Here is a 15,401-nt window from a genome sequence, read left to right on the forward strand (position 1 = left end):
AATTGCTAATTGTTAACATCTATGCACCAAATGGAAATCAAGAAATTTGTTTTAAGCAATTGCAATCAGAACTGATGAATAAAGATTATGATTACTACTGTCTGATAGGAGACTTTAATGCTGTCTTTGATAAAGAACTAGACACAAAATCAGATAAAATAATTTTTAAAAAAGGTACAATTTCAAGAAACTTTTTACAACTGGCAGAAGAAGTGAACATCATAGATGCTTGGAGAACATGTAATCCAATGAGAAGAGACTACGCCTTCTATTCTACAGTGGGGTCTTGACTTAAGAACTACTTGAGTTAAGAATATTTTGACTTAAGAACCACTCTCATAGGAAAATACTGACTTGACTTAAGTACTTAGATTTGAGTTAAGAACTGAAAAAAAAACCACGTGGGAGGCAGGGAAAGTGCAAAATGTGAACTTTCAGCTAACTGTTGGCCAGTGAAAAGGGTGCCTGTCTGCTTCCTCCCTCCTCCCAGCGTTTAAGAGAGTGGATTGGGAGACAGTCTTCAGACTGCCTGGTCCTGTCCTGCCTGGACTGTATTTTCCCTGCCTTCCCTGAACCTTTCTTGACCTAAGAAAAAAAGAAACAAAATATCCCCCTCTAGTGGTCGAAGGCAGAATAGCAGCTTCCCATTAGTTTCTATGGACGGAAAAGAGCAGATACGGATCAAATGGTTTTCAATGCATTCCTATGGGAAATGCAGATTTGACTTGAGAACATTTTGACTTGAGAACCGCCTTCCAATACGGATTAAGTTCTCAAGTCAAGACCCCACTGTAATAGACACAAATCATGGTCAAGAATTGATGCATGCTGGATCTCAACAAGCTTAATGAAAGAATTGGAACAAGTAGATATTTTACCTAATACATTCGCAGACCACAACCCAATTTCATTACAATTGGGCAGTAAATCAAGAGAATTTAATTGGAAGCTTAATACTGCACATCTGAAAATGAGGATTTTAAGAAACAAGCAAAAGAAGAAATAGATCTTTTCTTTAAACAGAAAATAAGGCTAGAAACTTCGGTTATTATGGTCTGGGAGGCAAGTAAGGCATTTTTAGAGGAATAGCTATAAGATTTGCAGCAAAACAAAAAAAAGAAAGACAGAAAAAAATATGATACGTTGGAAAGCAGATTAGCCTCAGACGAGATCCAGGTGAAACAAAATCCGACAAATATTTATTTATTTATTTGATTTATATCCCGCTCATCTGGTAAATCTATACCACTCTGAGCGGCTAACAGGAACATATATACAATTATAATAAAATAAATTAAAAATCAATTAACAGAAAATGACAAAAATCATAAATAATTGCAAATAATAAATAGATAAAGAAGAGAGAAATAAATTAAGTTAGATTAGGTGCTGGCAGGAGGGAAGGCCTTAACATAGAGCCATGTTTTTAGTTGAGTTTTGAATGTACCCAGCGTAGGGGCCGCACGAATCTCAGGGGGGAGATTGTTCCAAAGGCGAGGAGCCACCGCCGAGAAGGCCCGGTTTCGTGTCTTCTCCCTCCGGGCCTCCCTCGGCGTCAGGCTCCTCAGCCTCACCTCCTGGGTCGCGCGGGTGGTCCGGGTAGAACTTGGTGGGTGAAGGCGTTCCGCCAAGTATCGAGGTCCCAAACCGTTTAGAGCCTTATAAGTGAGCATTAAAACTTTGAAGTCAATACGGAAACGAACGGGCAGCCAATGCAGTCTAGCCAGGATAGGGGAAATGTGATGGAATTTTCTCCCTCCAGTAAGGAGTCTGGCTGCTGCATTCTGCACCATCTGAAGTTTCCGTATCAGCCTCAAAGGTAGCCCCACGTAGAGCGCGTTGCAGTGATCTAATCTTGAGATTACGAGCGCGTGTACTAAGGTGGTGAGCGCCCCCGAGTCAAGATAGGGCCGCAGCCGGGCAATCCGCCAAAGGTGGAAAAGGCGGAGCGGACAACCGACGCCACCTGTGTTTCCATGGTGAGCGTCGGGTCCAAATGTATGCCCAAGCTGCGGACCCCACTCACCGGAGCCAGGGTGCCCCCCCCAAACGAGAGAGAGCCAACAAAGCCGCCAACCACGGGGGGGCCCACCCTCAGGACTTCCGTCTTGTCCGGGTTCAGCCGCAGGCCATTTTCCTGCATCCATTCCAGTACAGTCCCCAGGCAGCACTGAAGGGACAGGACGGCATCACCTGCAGTTGGTAAAAAGGAGATGTAGAGCTGGGTGTCATCAGCATACTGATGACACAGCGCTCCACACCCCCTGATGACCCCCGCTAGCGGCCTCATATAGATGTTAAATAGCATTGGGGAGATAATCGACCCCTGTGGAACCCCACAGTTGGAGTTCCACGGGGCCGAGACACTCTCCCCAAGCTGAACTCTCTGGGGGCGGTCCTCCAAGAAGGAACGGAGCCAGGCTAACGCCAGGCCACCAATTCCCAACTCGGAGAGCCTCCCCAGGAGGATACCGTGGTCGACGGTATCAAAGGCCGCTGAAATATCGAGGAGGACCAGCAGAGACGTTTTGCCCCTGTCGGCTTCCCTCAGAAGGTCATCATACAGGGCGACCAATGCCGTCTCTGTCCCATGGCGCGGCCTGAAGCCCGACTGGAATGGATCCAGGGCATCTGTTTCATCCAGGAGTGCCTGAAGCTGGTCTGCCACCACCCTCTCCACCACTTTGCTCATGAAAGAAATATTGGCGACGGGCCTGTAATTGCCAATTTCGTCCGCCGCCAAACTAGATTTCTTTCGTATGGGCCTAATGAGTGTCTCCTTGAGGGCAGATGGGAATCTGCCCTCAAGGATAGACCCATTTATTATTGCTGTGGCCCATTCAGTTGTTTTCGGCCTGGCTGCTTTGATTAGCCAGGCCGGGCAAGGGTCCAAGGAGGAGGTGGTGGCCCGACAGCGGTCAAGCACCCTGGCCACAGAATCAGGCGTTACTGGCTGGAAAGAGTCGAGAATAACCGGGCAAGATGGAGCGCTGGACATCTCAGCTCGATTCACTGCATTTAAAAAAGGAGAGAGCTCCCGGCGGATGGCCTCCACTTTAGATTTAAAAAATGCCGCAAATTGGTCAGGTGAAAAACTAGGGGGAGGCCCATCACCCGGACCAACTCCGAATAGGTCGCGCACTATACGGAAAAGCTCCGCCTGCTGGTTGGACGCTTCGCTTATCCGGTTAGCGAAGAATGATCTACTGGCAGCCTTCACCTTATTCAGGTAAAGGTTAGTTGCGACCTTGACAGCTATCCAGTTGTTGTCCGTCGGGTTCTTCCTCCATCTACGCTCTAGCCTTCTCCTAATTCGCTTCATCGCCCGGAGCTCCAGGTTGAACCAGGGCGCCGGACGAGTTCTGCGCCGGAGAGGGCGTTTGGGCGCGATCGTGTCGACTACCCGGGTGGCAGCGGTGGACCAGCTGTCCACCAGGACTTCAACAGGAGCGCTAGCCAGGTCAGCCGTAATCCCTCTCATGGCCTCCTGGAAACCGATCAGATCCAGTAGTCTTCGAGGGCGGACCATGGAAATAGGCCCCTGCTCCCTGCAGGGGGAGAGAGCCACTGTGAGGTTAGATTTTATCAGGTGGTGATCTGACCATGACAAGGGGATAGACACAAGGTCCGTCACCATCAGACCACTCTCGCCCCAATTGGAGGAAAAAACCAGGTCTAGCGTGTGGCCACCCACGTGGGTGGGGCCGTTGACATGTTGGGACATGTTCAAGGAAGCCATGGTTTCCAAGAACTCAAGAGCTGGCCCAGTAACCTCTGCCTCCGCATGCACGTTGAAATCACCCAAGACCAGAAGCCTCGGGGATCCCAACAATGCCGCGGAGACAAAGTCAGCCAGCTCTGGAAGGGAAGTGGCTGGGCCGCAGGGAGCACGGTAGCCCAGCAAAATCCCAATTCCATCCCTGGCCCCTATCGACACGTGGAGTGCCTCTAGACCCAGCCTTACCACCGAGGAGCGCCTGGTAACCTCCAAGTTGGATTTATAGACAATGGCTACTCCCCCTCCCCGTCCTTCCAGTCTGCCCTGGTGCTGGACATCATAACCGGGCGGGCAGATGAGAGCCAGGGGGGGGACCACCCTCCCCATTGAGCCACGTCTCGGTTATGCATGCCAGGTGTGCATTCTCTTCCAGGATAAGGTCTTGAATCACCTGGGGCTTATTCGATACAGACCTGGCATTCAACAGCACCAGGGTTAGAGTGGAAGGCTGGCTGAACTGGCTGCCTCAATACTGGGGGTTGGCTGCAGCCTCAGAACAGTGAACAGCCTTCAGACATCTGTTCACTGTTCTACTAACACGAGCAGGGACCGCGTCAATGCCATATCGCCCTCTACCCATAACCACCGGGATGTTAAAAGGCCCCTCGCTGGGCAAGCAGGCCTCCCACTCCATGCCAGATGAAAAGAAAAGAGAGAAGAAATAAAATAATAATAATAATAATAATGAGAAAGCAAACACTAAATAATATCACCGCTTAACAAATACAAATAATACATAGCAATACAAAATTATAAACCCAATACAAACATAATAAATTTTAATTTAACAAAAAATAACAAAAAAAAAACATCCCCCCCCCCATCTAACTACGTCCATCCTCCACTGCCTCGGAACCCTGTCTTTTTTAGTTTTGCTGGACTTGCTATTCTTGATGTCGTTAATATATTTCCAGAGGTTGTTAGAGTTGATGTTAAAGTCAGGGAAATTGCCGGATTGAGGATGTTACTCACAGGTTGCATCAAAATAAAAAGAACAGGCAGCGTTGAGAGCAACGAAGTCCAGGCAAAAAGATAGATAGTCCCAGGCTTCCCTCTTTCCCTTCCTTGTAAAGGAGTCAATAGATTTTTATAGCTGGTCCTGGATGGGCTGGATGAACAAACCGAGTCTGGAGAAAAAGCTGCTGGCCGGGAACCCAACATGGCGACCGTCCAGGACTCTCCTAGGGCGATGAGGTCTTCGTCCCACCAGATCACCGCTGGCAATCCGCCTCTCTGTCTCAGCAGCCCGGGTCCCACAACGCTCCTAGGCAGCGTGGACCTCACTGTTGGCCATAGGGAACACAGCACACCAGGTTCCAAGCACTGAGCTCCGATCTCAGCCCTGCAAAGATCGTCAAGGGGGGGGAGGCGCCGAGTCACCAGACGCCAATCTTTCTCCTCCAGAGGGCTCAGCGTCAGCCTGGCCGGCAAGCCTGTTCCCTGGCAGCGCAGTTCTCCAGCGGTCGATAGACCCGACTCCTCAGCAACACGGGAAGCACCCAAACGCCACCTCCTGTGGCCAGCGAGGCACCCGAGCGTCCAAGCACAGTCAAAGCCGGGAGGCTCCAGTCGAGCCTCAGCCCCCAGCTCCGCGTCTGAGCTCTGGCTCCAGCCCCGCACTCAATCAGGCAGCCAGCAATCAATCAAAGAGGCCAGGAGAGGGACCAGAGAAGAGGGGGAGAGCGAAAGAAGAAGAGAAAAAAAAAGGAAAAAGAGATAGGAAAGAGAAAGTTAAGAAAAGAGTACAAGAGGCGAACCGGCGCGGCGGAGGTAAGTGCTAACCGCCTGCTACCGACGCCATCTTGAAAAACAGAAATTGAAAGAAAGATTAAAATCTATACACCACCAGATAAATATACTGTTCACCCAAGAAATCGCAAAGAAGCAATTTTTTTTGAAAAGGCAAACAAACCGGGGAGATGGCTAGCATACAAACTCAGGAAAGAGAAGGAGGAAACAACAATACAAACATTGAAAGATGAAACAGGGATGGAAAAATTTAAACAAGAGGAAATAAACAAGATTGCTGAGGATTTCTATCAGAATTTATACAATAAAAAGGATGTTGATAAAGAAGCTCAAAAAGAATATGTATGGAAACATAACAAAATGAGGTTGACCAAAGAACAAATTCAGTCCTTAAATGAGCCTCTGAAGTATGCAGAAATTATAGAAGCCCTCCAAAAAAAAAAAAAAAAAAAAAAAAAAAAAAAAAAAAGCGCCAGGCCCAGATGGTCTCTCAGCTGAATATTATAAAGAATTGGAAAATGTATTACTTAACCCATATAAGAAGCTTTTGGAATGTGTTGAAGAAGAGGTAAAATTGCCACCAACATGGAAAGAAGCGATAATTTCCCTTATTCACAAAGAAAACACGGAAGGAAAAGAAATTCAGAACTGTAGACCGATCTCACTGTTGAATGTGGACTATAAAATATATGTGAGCATGTTGGCAAATAGACTGAAAAGAATTTTCTTACAGCTAATACATCAAGATCAGTCTGGATTTCTCCCAAAAAGAAAGATGAAAAATAATATGAGGATAATTTTAAATTCTCTAGAATACTATGAAGCACACCCGGAGAACCAGATGGCTATGATATTTTTGGATGCAGAGATAGCCTTTGATAACCGGGATTGGAATGTTATGTTATATCAGCTGGAAGCACTACAAGTTGGAGAAAGATTTTTGAAATTAATTAAAGCAATTTATACGCAGCAAAAGGCAAAAGTGAGAATTAATGGAGAGTTGACGAAAGAAATACAAATACAGAAAGATACAAGACAGGGATGTCCACTCTCACCATTACTACAGTGGTGCCTCACTTAACGAGTGCCTCGCTCACCAATGAATTCGCATAACGATGGCCTTTGCTGGAAATTTTGCCGCCTCACTTAACGATGTTTCCTATGGGGGATTTTCGCATAACGATGTTTGGGACCTTTCTTCACTTAACGATGACAGTTTTAGGTCCCCTGTTTCGCTTAACGTTTTTTTTGACAGCCCTGTTTTCGCTATTTTAAAAATAGTCTAAAATGTTTAAAAAATGTTTAAAATGCTTGGAATCATTAGTGCACCTAATAAAACCTTCGTTAAATTAATTTGGCTTCGTTCTGAGTCTTTTTGAATTTTTGGTGATTTTTTTTCACCATTGAAATGTATTGAATAGGCTCCTATTAGAACGGATTAACCGGTTTTCAATGCATTCCTATGGGAAATGGTGTTTCGCTTAACGATGTTTTCACATAGCGATGTTTTTTTGGAACCAATTAATATCGTTATGCGAGGCACCACTGTATTTATCCTTACCCTAGAAATATTAACAGAACAAATCAGAGATAAAAATAAAATAAAAGGATTGAAAGTAAGAGGTCACACTTATAAACTCCAAGCCTTTGCAGATGATTTAGTCATTATATTGGAAGATCCGTTGGACTCAATAGAACAGCGGTCCCCAACTTTCTGGGGACCGCGGACTGGCTGAGCCTCCGAGGAAGGCGGGCCCCTCGCAGGTGTATGCAGGTGTGAGTGGGCTCTCTGGCGCATGTGTGAAGCGGCGGGAGAGCGCCCACCTGCCCGCCACGGCCGACATGAGTGCTCCCCCACCCCTTCGTGCATGCACAGGGGCACCTGCACACCCGCCCGCCCACCCCTTCATGTGGGTGCTTGAGTGCATTGCAAAGGAGTGGGAGAGCACCTCCGTGCCTGCCAGCACTGGCATGAGTGCCGCCCACCCCTTCATATGGGTGCTTGAGTGCATGTGCAAAGGAGTGGGGGAGCACCTCCCCGCCTGCCAGCACTGGCATGAGTGCCCCCCACCCCTTTCCACATGCGCAGGGGCACCTTCACACCCACCTGCGTGCCCACCCACCCTTCACCCGGGTGCTCAGGCATTTGGGCACATGCATGAAGGGGTGGGGAGTGCTCACACCGGCGCTGGAATGCACGCACATGCAGAAAGCAGCTGTGGGGAGGGGAGTGCGTGAGAGGGGGTGGGAGGTCTGTCTTCCTGGCCCGGTCTGGCTCAGGCCACAGACCGGAACCAGGCCACGGACCAGGGGGTTGTTGACCTCTGCAATATAAGACCTGATGGAGATGCTGAAAAACTTTGGTGACGTTGTAGGAATGAGACAAAAGCAAAAGAAAACAAAAATACTTGTTAAAAATATGAGAGAACAAGAACGACAGAAGTTAATAGAAAAGACTAATTTCCAAGAGGAAAAGAGAATGAGATATTTAGCGATTCAAAATACAAAGATGACAAGCACTTATTCAAAGATTATTAAATGAAATTGATTACAGACCAACTTGGAGAGATGGGATAAATTACAGTTAACTTTGATGGGAAGAATTGCAACTATCAAAATGAATGTCCTGCCAAAAACTGTATTTTTATTTCAGACAATTCCTATAATATTAAAACAGTCCTTTTTCAAGAACTCAATAAGATAATTATGAGATTTGTATGGCAAGGCAAAAAACCAAGAATTAAAATTAAAGCAATGCAAGATGCCAAACAGAGGGCGGGTTTTAGTCTTCCAGTTTGGGTTTTGTACTATAGATCCTGCGTACTAGACTAGATAAAAGAACGAATAATTTTGGAAAATGATCTGCAGTGTGGTTGGCATGCTTTTCTGTGGTATGAAAAAAGATAAAGAACAAAAACAGTTTAATTCACATATGAAAAGAGGCGCTTTGTTAGGAACCTGGACAAAGACTATACAACAAATTTACCAAAAAAATACCAGTATGGGTATCACCTATAGAGGCCTTTACTCAATCCAATCTAATGACAAAAGTCAAGCTCCTAAGATATCAAGATCTATTGAAAAAGGACTGTGAGCTAAGGTCTAAAGAAGAATTAGAAATACAGAATATATACACAGACTGGTGGTCCAGAGCACAGCTTGAAGCCAGATACAGTAAAGATAAAACAGAGGGTTTCTATCTAGAACAAATGACATTTGATAAAGCTTTACTGGGCTCAAAAGATAAAATAATTAAGAGAATGTATACCCACTTATTAGAAATTAAAATGCAAGATGAGATGGTTAAAGAATGTATGATTAAGTGGACACAGAATATAGGACATAATATTGATATTGATCAATGGTCGAAAATATGGCAAATACAGTGGGGTCTCGACTTATGAACTTAATCCGTATTGGAAGGCAGTTCTCAGGTCGAAAAGTTCTTAAGTCGAATCTGCATTTCCCATAGGAATGCACTGAAAACCATTTAATCCGTATCTGCTCTTTTCGTCCATAGAAACTAATGGGAAGCTGCTATTCCGCCTTCTGCCACTAGAGGGGGATATTTTTTCTTTTAACCTAAAATGACTTAACTTTTAAAAAAAGGAAGAAAAGAGTTTGTAACTCGAATCTAAGTTCGTAAGTCGAGTCCATATATTCCTATGAGAGTTCGTAAGTCAAAACGTTCGTATGTCGAGCCGTTCGTAAGTCGAGACCCCACTGTAATATAAAGCTCACAAAATCAGTTAACTTTAAACAGAACATATATAAGATGTTTTATAGATGGCATATGACTCCTGAAAAATTGTCAAAGATGTATACAGATGTATTAAATGTCTGTTGGAAATGTGAAGCACATGTGGGCAGCTATTATCATATGTGGTGTACTTGTAGAGTAGCGAAACAATATTGCATAGGAGTACATATTGTGTTACAACAAATATTGCCCTTCATGGATTGCTGCCTTGTTGTGGCGAGGGGGCTTGAGTAACTCAGAGAAGCTATGGGCTATACCGTGCAGGGCCACCCAAGACGGACAGGTCATAGTGGAGAGTTCTGACTAAACGCAATCCACCTGGGATATGAACCGGCAATTCCACTCCAGTATCTTTGCCAAGAATGCCCCATGATCAGAAACAAAAGGTTAAAAGATATGACGCTGGAAGATGGGACCCTCAGGTCAAAAGGTGTCCAACATGCTACTGAGGAAGAGCGGAGGACAAGTACAAGTAGCTCCAGAGCTGATGAAGTGGATGGGCCAAAGCCGAAAGGACGCTCAGCTGTGGACGTGCATGGAAGTGAAAGAAAAGTCCGATGCTGGAAAGAAAAATACTGCTTAGGAACCTGGAATGTAAGATCTATGAACCTTGGGAAGCTGGAGGTGGTCAAACAGGAGATGGCAAGAATAAACATCGACATTCTGGGCATGAGTGAACAAAAATGGATGGGAATGGGTGATTTCAACTCAGATGATTATCATGTCTACTATTGTGGGCAAGAATCCTGTAGAAGGAATGGAGTAGCCCTCATAGTCAACAAAAGAGTGGGAAAAGCCGTAATGGGATATAATCTCAAAAATGATAGAATGATGTCAATACGTATCCAAGGCAGACCTTTCAACATCACAATAATCCAAGTTTATGCACCAACCTCCATTGCTGAGGAGACTGCAATTGAACAATTTTATGAAGATTTACAACACCTTCTAGAACAGACACCGAAGAAGGATGTTCTTCTCATTCTGGGGGACGGGAATGCTAAGGTAGGGAGTCAAGAGATAAAAGGAACAACAGGGAAGTTTGGCCTTGGAGTTCAAAATGAAGCAGGGCAAAGGCTTATAGAGTTTTGTCAAGAGAACAAGCTGGTCATCACAAACACTCTTTTCCAACAACACAAGAGGTGACTCTACACATGGAAATCACCAGATGGGCAACATCGAAATCAGATTGACTATATTCTCTGCAGCCAAAGATGGAGAAGCTCTATACAGTCAGCAAAAACAAGACCTGGAGCTGATTGTGGCTCTGATCATCAGCTTCTCATAGCAAAATTCAAGCTTAGACTGAAGAGAGTAGGAAAAACCACTGGGCCACTCAGGTATAATCTAAACCAAATCCCTTACGAATACACACTAGAAGTGAAGAACAGATTTAAGGAACTAGATTTGATGGACAGAGTGCCTGAAGAACTTTGGATAGAGGCTTGTAACATTGTACAGGAGGCAGCAACAAAAAACATCCCAAAGAAAAGGAAATGCAAGAAAGCAGAGTCGCTGTCCAACGAGGCCTTACAAATAGCAGAAAAGAGAGGGAAACAAAATGCAGGGGAGATAGGGAAAGTTACAGAAAATGGAATGCAGACTTCCAAAGAATAGCAAGGAGAGACAAGAGGGCCTTCTTAAATGAACAATGCAAAGAAATAGAGGAAAATAACAGAAAAGGAAAATAACAGAAAAGAAAAAACCAGAGATCTGTTCAGGAAAATTTGAGATATTAGAGGAAGATTTTGTGCAAAGATGGACATGATAAAAGACAAAAATGGAAGGGACCTCACAGAAGCAGAAGACATCAAGAAGAGGTGGCAAGAATACACAGAGGAATTATATCAGAAAGTTTTGGATATCCCGGACAACCCAGACAATATATTTGCTGACCTAGAGCCAGACATCCTGGAGAGTGAGGCCAAGTGGGCCTTAGAAAGCCTGGCTAACAACAAGGCCAGTGGAGGTGATGGCATTCCAGTGGAACTATTTAAAATCTTAAAGGATGATGCTCTTAAGGTGCTACATTCAATATGCCAGAAAGTTTGGAAAACTCAACAGTGGCCAGAGGACTGGAAAAGATCAGTCTACATCCCAATACCAAAGAAGGCCAGTGCCAAAGAATGCTCCAATTACCGTACAATTGCACTCATCTCACACGCCAACAAGGTTTTGCTCAAAATCATACAAGGTAGGCTTCAGCAGTATGTGGACTGAGAACTCCCAGAAGTACAAGCGGGATTCCGAAGGGGCAGAGGAACTCGAGACCAAATTGCCAACATGCGCTGGATTATGGAGAAAGCCAGAGAGTTCCAGAAAAACATCTACTTCTGCTTCATTGATTATGCAAAAGCCTTTGACTGTGTGGACCACAGCAAACTATGGCAAGTCCTTAAAGAAATGGGAGTGCCTGATCACCTTGTCTGTCTCCTGAGAAACCTATATGTGGGACAGGAAGCCACAGTTAGAACTGGATATGGAACAACGGATGGGTTCAAAATTGGGAAAGGAGTACGACATTGCTGTATATTGTCACCCTGCTTATTTAACTTATATGCAGAATACATCATGCGGAAGGCTGTACTGGAGGAATCCCAAGCTGGAATCAAGATTGCCGGAAGAAATATCAACAACCTCCGATATGCAGATGATGCCACTCTGATGGCAGAAAGTGAGGAGGAATTAAAGAACCTTGTAATGAGAGTGAAAGAGGAGAGTGCAAAAAACGGTCTGAAACTCAACATCAAAAAAACTAAGATCATGGCCACTGGTCCCATCGCCTCCTGGGAAATAGAAGAGGAAGACATGGATGCAGTGACAGATTTTATTTTCCTGGGCTCCACGATCACTGCAGATGGAGACAGCAGCCCTGAAATTAAAAGACGCCTTCTTCTTGGGAGGAAAGCGATGACAAATCTTGACAGCATCTTGCAAAGCAGAGACATCACCTTGCCAACAAAAGTCCAAATAGTCAAAGCTATGGTTTTTCCTGTCGTGATGTATGCAAGTGAGAGCTGGATCATAAAGAAAGCAGACCGCCGAAGAATTGATGCCTTTGAATTGTGGTGCTGGAGGAGGCTCTTGAGAATCCCCTGGACTGCAAGGAGAACAAACCTATCAGTTCTAAAGGAAATCAACCCTGAGTGCTCACTGGAAGGACAGATCCTGAAGCTGAAGCTCCACTACTTTGGCCATCTCATGAGAAGAAAAGAGTCCTTGGAAAAAACCTTGATGTTAGGAAGGTGTGACGGCAAGAGATGTGGACGACCGAGGATGAGATGGCTAGACAGTGTCTGCGAAGCAACCAACATGAATTTGACACAACTCCGGGAGGCAGTGGAAAATAGGAGGGCCTGGCGTGCTCTGGTCCATGGGGTCACGAAGATTCGGACACGACTAAACGACTAAACACACACACACATACTGAGGTAATGTCCCTCTAAAACTGCAGATGGAAGGCAGTTAAATCTGGTTCCTGAAAAGGCCTGCCGGTATTTTGGGATGGTTAGGTTTTCAGGTAGTTAGCTCTTTGGTGGAATTAATTAATTAATTAATTAATTAAATATTCTGCCTATCTGGTCTTTCGACCACTCTAGGCGGCTTCCAAATATATACATAAAATGACAAATAGATATTACACAAGAAATTATTACATTAAATAACAAATTCTACAAGATGGAAAAAATAAGAATAAATAAAAAAGGTAAATGAAGAGAAAAGATCAAATATTGACTGGAGGGAAGGCCTGCATGAACATCCATGTTTTTAGTTGGTTTTTAAAAATGTCAAATATAAAAATTTGACATTTAGACCAAAGTTCACGGGTGAAAAGATTTTGCAGACATTGTAAACACCTTTTCTCTGTAAGTCTTTGGGATGACAAGCAGATGCTTTTATTCCAAATGCAAATCCAAACGGGATTCCTGGGCAAATGCTCCGTACAAAAGTCCCTTTGCGGCCCAAGACGACCTGAGAGGTTTCATGGGGGAGGAAGGCAAAAGAGATTCAGCCCTGTCCCTTTGAGACGGCACAGAATTATTATTATGTATTTTATTTCTATCCCGCCTATCTGGTCGTGTTAGGACCACTCTAGGCGGCTAACAACATAAAAGTAATACATTAATATACAAATAAAACCATTATACATAACAAAAAACTAAACAGTATGGGAAAGCTGTAGGAAAAGGGAAGAGTCGTCAGGAGTTATCAGTTGGGAAGCCCTGCCTAAACATCCATGTTTTTAATTGTTTCTTAAAAATACCCAGCGAGGGGGCCGCGCGAATCTCAGGAGGTAAATTGTTCCAGAGACGAGGAGCCACCGCCGAGAAGGCCCGATTTCTAGTCTTTTCCTTCCGGGCCTCCCTCGGCGTTAGGCTGCTCAGCCTCACCTCCTGGCTCGCGCGAGTGACACGGGTAGATCTTGGTGGGTGAAGGTGTTCTGCCAAGTATCGAGGTCCTAAACCGTTTAGGGCTTTGTAGGTAAGCATCAACACTTTGAAGTCAATGCGGAATTGGATGGGCAGCCAATGCAGTGCGGCCAGAGTGGGTGAGATGTGTTGGTATCTTCTCACTCCGAGTAATCTCGCCCCCGCATTCTGCACCACCTGTAGTTTCCGCAGCAACCTCAAAGGTAGCCCCATGTAGAGCGCATTACAGCGGTCTAATCTTGAGATTATGAGCGCATGCACCAAGGTAGTGAGCGCCCCAACATCAAGGTCACTTTTCTGCTCCCAACAGAAATATCCGGGGGAAATGACCTGGCTCAGAGGCAGAAACCTCTGCCTGAGCAGACAGCACTCCCTCCCCCACTTGTGGAGTTTGCAACCTCAGTCTTAATTAATTTTTCATCAGGCTCCGGCTGCCCATCAGACCCTTCAGCATGTTTTGAAGGCAAGGAACTCAACTTCTCCAGCTCAGCAATTTTTGTGTTTTTAAACATTCTGGGCCGCCTTTAGGCCCTTGATTTCTTTGTCTTGCCTAATCAACTGGACAAAGCAAACATACCTGTTTCTTCCTTCAGAATTTAGGAATTCTCATTCGTAGCCCCCTTTTCTCCTGGCCAGAGGGCCTCAGGCCGCCCAGAATATTAAAAACAGTCCTATGGGTTTTAAAAGGCAAATGGACCAAATGTGTGGAAGTGCTGGTTTTAAAAAAGGAGAAACAGCACCTCAAGTGCAAAAGCGCCACAGAGCAGACGAGCGTTGGACAAATCAGCTTTCTCGAGGATGACCTCCCTTTCCTTCATCCTTTCCTTCATCCGGCCTAAAGGCTGACAGAAACAGGCAGCGACTCGGGTTCAGCAATGAATGGCCGCGGCTTCCCTTGAGCTACAGAAACAGAACGAACAACTCTGGTGACCTGGAAGGGTATCTCTTCCCCAGAATAGCCTCGTTCTGTCATTTCTCCCCCCAAAAACGTGCAAGCCGGTTGCAGAAAGAGTCGCCCCCCCCCCGAAACGCACCGACTCTCACAGGCGCCGAAGCCTGGCAGACCCCGAGGGAGGTGGAAAGAACTCGTTACCCCCTCACACGAAAACACGAAAAGGCTTGTTCCGAAGAGCCTTTCCTGACACGCCTCGCCTGCCCGGTTCCTCACATGTCCTGTCAGGATCTCAACTCCTTCCCGCCCCCAGGCTGGACACTGCCTCGGCCCCCCCCACCGGACGCTGAGCCTCTTCGCCCACCGCCTGGGGATCGGGGCCCCAGAGAGGCCCTGCCCTCCCTCCTTGGCCTTGGATTGCTTGTGCCTTTGTTTTTTGTGGGGTGTGGGGGGTGTGGGTGTCTTTTGAGAGAGAGAGAGAGAGAGAGAGAGGAGGAGGAGCAGGACCCTCCGCCCAACCGCCGCCGCCGCCGCCTTCCTCCCAGGGACGCAACCGAGGAGCTTCCTTCCAGGCCAGGCTCTTCCTTGAAGGGACGTTTTAGGCCTCCCGCCCCTCCTCGAAAGACGCCTTGCCCGCGATCCTGAAACCTCTTGGGGGAAACTCAGACCCCCCCACCCCCCCACCCCCAACTCTCCCAGGGACACACGGGGGGGGATTTTTCTACTTACCAGAAAGGCCACTAAAACTCCCCCAACCGCCTTCCTGAGGGGAGACCTTCTGGCGGCCATCTC

This window comes from Pogona vitticeps, chromosome Z, assembly GCF_051106095.1.
Source record: "Pogona vitticeps strain Pit_001003342236 chromosome Z, PviZW2.1, whole genome shotgun sequence".
In the NCBI taxonomy this organism is placed as follows: Eukaryota; Metazoa; Chordata; class Lepidosauria; order Squamata; family Agamidae; genus Pogona; species Pogona vitticeps.